The sequence below is a fragment of the Mirounga leonina genome, unplaced genomic scaffold (assembly GCF_011800145.1).
Source record: "Mirounga leonina isolate KUSES-001 unplaced genomic scaffold, KU_Mleo_1.0 Mir_107, whole genome shotgun sequence".
In the NCBI taxonomy this organism is placed as follows: domain Eukaryota; kingdom Metazoa; phylum Chordata; class Mammalia; order Carnivora; family Phocidae; genus Mirounga; species Mirounga leonina.
This window is the reverse complement of record NW_023270233.1, coordinates 5451027-5454282: the sequence shown is the minus strand read 5'-3', so window position 1 is coordinate 5454282 and position 3256 is coordinate 5451027.

Sequence of the window (3256 nt, the reverse complement as noted above, 5' to 3'; positions counted from 1 at the left end):
TGACTTGGAAATAGTTTGATCACTTTGAGGCTTGCTCTCCAGCTTTGTCAGGTGGGATCAGAGCAGCTTTTGGTTTTAGGGCTGATTTTCGGGCGCTACTTAACGCCTCATGAGTTACAGGCTTTCCCACCCTGGTTGGTGAGACCATGGACTTATCCTGGTTTTATGTCAGCTCCAGAAATTGTTCGCCTTGCTCCTTTTGAGCGGTTCTTTTCACCAGATTTGGGGAGCTTCCTATGTCTGTGTGCTGATCAGGACTCAAGGGTTTCCTCTGCAGACTTCTGGAGCTCTCTTTTTGTGCTCCTCTCCTCCCCTGTACTTTGCCACGTGGCCTTCTTGAACTCCTAGCTTGGTCTGTTCAACTCAGGAAGACTGAGAGGGGCTCCTCCTCTCTGCATTCTGGACTTGATGTTTTCTCCAGGCAGGATGCTGGGGCAATGATAAAGCCCATGTCATTTTTTCCCCTCTCTCAGGGATCACTGTCATGCAGCCAGATAGCCGATGTCTAAAACCAGGTTCCCCCCCATACATGTTGTCTCATGTTTTAGTTATTTCAGGCAGGAGGGTAAATCGGGTCCCTGTGACTCCATCTTGATGGGAAGCAGAAGTCCCTATCTTGACTTTTAGAGTGATTGCTTCCTTATGCTACTTTGTAGTTTTATCACCCAAATGTCCATCTCTAGAAACTATACTTTAGTCTTGCTCATTAAAAAATTATCAGACATCTTTTAAGTCTCTTTTAATATACAGAATCCTTCACCATGCCTTTTTTCCCATTTCATTTAATCTGTGGAAGAACCGGACTATTTGGCCTATAGTTTCTCACGCTGTGGATATTTGCTGTTGCATATTTGTGATACCATTTAACACATGGCTCTGGTCTTTTGCATTTCCTGCAAATGGGCAGCAGGTCCAGAGGTTTGGTCAGATCTGAGTTCAGTGTCTTTGGCAAGATCGCAGTGCTGCTCTCTTTCATCAGGAGGCACATAATGTCTCGCCGTCTCTTTCTTTGTGATGTTACATTAATGCTTAATGCCTAAATTTATTCATTCATTGAGGATTACAAAATGGTGATATTCTAATTCTTTAATTTCTTTTTCATTTTTTAGATGGAGTACCTTTATAAAGAGACACATAGCCTCATTACTATTTGATTACCCAGGGTACAGTTTATCTGGGAAGGCTGAATAAATGATTCATTTAAGATAATGAATTGGTTTCATATCATTCTCTCAAGATGACCCATTAGTTTTTTAAAAATCATTTTTAATAACATTATTAACTCATTGATTGATGGGTTTTAATCAATTGCAATTATTATCCTTTCTGAAGCTTAAATTGTCCCATCTTTTGCTGGGGGGAGCCTCTTCAAGTTGGCTCTCAGTCTTTTTAACACCTTAGTAGCTTGGAACCCGCCTCTCTAGCCAGTGTGAGGCGATGTTCCAAGCTCATCTTATACAAATCTTGCCCCAAACCAAGAGTAGCAACTTCCCCAAGAAGCTCTTGTTTCTTTTTTGTGGAAAATGGTATTTCCAACAATCTGAGTGTAGGGATCAATCATTGCTAGTGGGTCAGTCTTGTTTTCAAGCTTCTTTAGTGAACAGAGCTAAATTTTGTATGTGTGCATGCTTTTAGGAGATTTAGATGGTTTCCAAACATCTCATGAATTCCTACTGATCCTTCTGGGTCATACCCACAGAGTTGTGAAATCTAACCTCTTCTACATGACATCTGCATTTCCTCTCTTTAATACCACGAATCCTGATTCTCAAGGACACAAGAGGGGATAGAATTAGGACATTCCACAATTACTCATTTACTTTATCTCTCACTCAAACCAAACACCTTCGGAAAAGTAATTGCAATGTTTCTACCACAAGTGTTATTACTAAGAATAGCGAAAGTACTTTTTTTTGGTGTAGTCTTGCCATTCTATCCCCATTTAAGAATAATGAACTATATCTACCTTGTTTGAGCTTCAGCCATGGAATACTATAAACCTCTCTCTTTTAGGCCTCATTTAGTGTTATTGTTACAAATAACTACATGTTTACTACTGATCATCATTCCTTACGTTAAATGTTTCTTTAGTCATTTTGCTGGACTGAAGTTCATTCATTTTTTTAAACTTATTTTATTTCTGCACATCGGTCTTCTCTGAAGTTCATTCTTTAGTATGTTTTTCAGGAAGGGCTCATGGGACCGATACCCCATGTTTTTGCATGTTGATAACATTTTTTGCGCCTTTACACTTGAATGTCACTTTTCCTGCCTCTAAGATCCTTGATTTCATCTTTTCTTTCTCTATCTTAAAATTCTTCTGCATTTGCTCCTGGAGAAATATTAGTGTAGAACGGTTTCATGATAATCGAATTTTCTTTCTCTTATAATTCATCTGCCGTTTTGGCTAGATGCCCGAAGTATTTTTTTTTCTTTTTCTTTTTCTTTAAAGTTTAGTAATTTCATTAGAATATTTTGTGATCTGGGTCATTCTGAGTCAATAATCTTAGGTACCTGGAATGTGTTCTTTTCAAATGTCATTCCAAAACTTTTTTTTTTTTCCCCCAAGAAAGCTTACTCTGTTCCCCGTCTTAGTTTTCTTCTTTGGAGATTTCTATTACTCATATACTGAGTCTTCTTTACCTATACGGTAGTCCCCCCATATCCACAAGGGAAATGTTCCCAGACCCCCAGTGAATGCCTGAAACCCTGGAAAGTACTGAATTGTGTATATACTATGTTTTTCCTGTACATACATACTTACGATAATGCTTAATTTATAAATTAGGCACAGAAGAGATAGCAATAATAAGTAATAATAAAATAGAACAAATTATAACAATATACTGTAAAAAAAGTTACATGAATGTGGTCTCTCTCTCAAAAGATCTTATTGTACTGGACTCACCCTTCTTGGGATGATGTGAGCTGATAAAATGCCCACGTGACGAGCCGAAGTGAGGGGAATGATGTAGGCATCGTGATGTAGCGTCAGGCTACTATTTACCTTCTGAAAACATGCTATAGCTTTAAAAGCTTCCTGGTCTGATCATGCCAATGGTTCCTGTCCTATCTGATTCTTGTTCTGATGCTTGTTCAATCTCTTTAAACCAAGTGTTTTGCTTTTTAGTATGCCTTGCAATTTAAAAAAATATATATTTATTTATTTATTTGAGAGAGAGAGAGAGACAGAGCATGAGCATGAGTGGGGGTGGGGGCAGAGGGAGAAGCAGGCTCCCTGCTGAGCAGGAAGCCC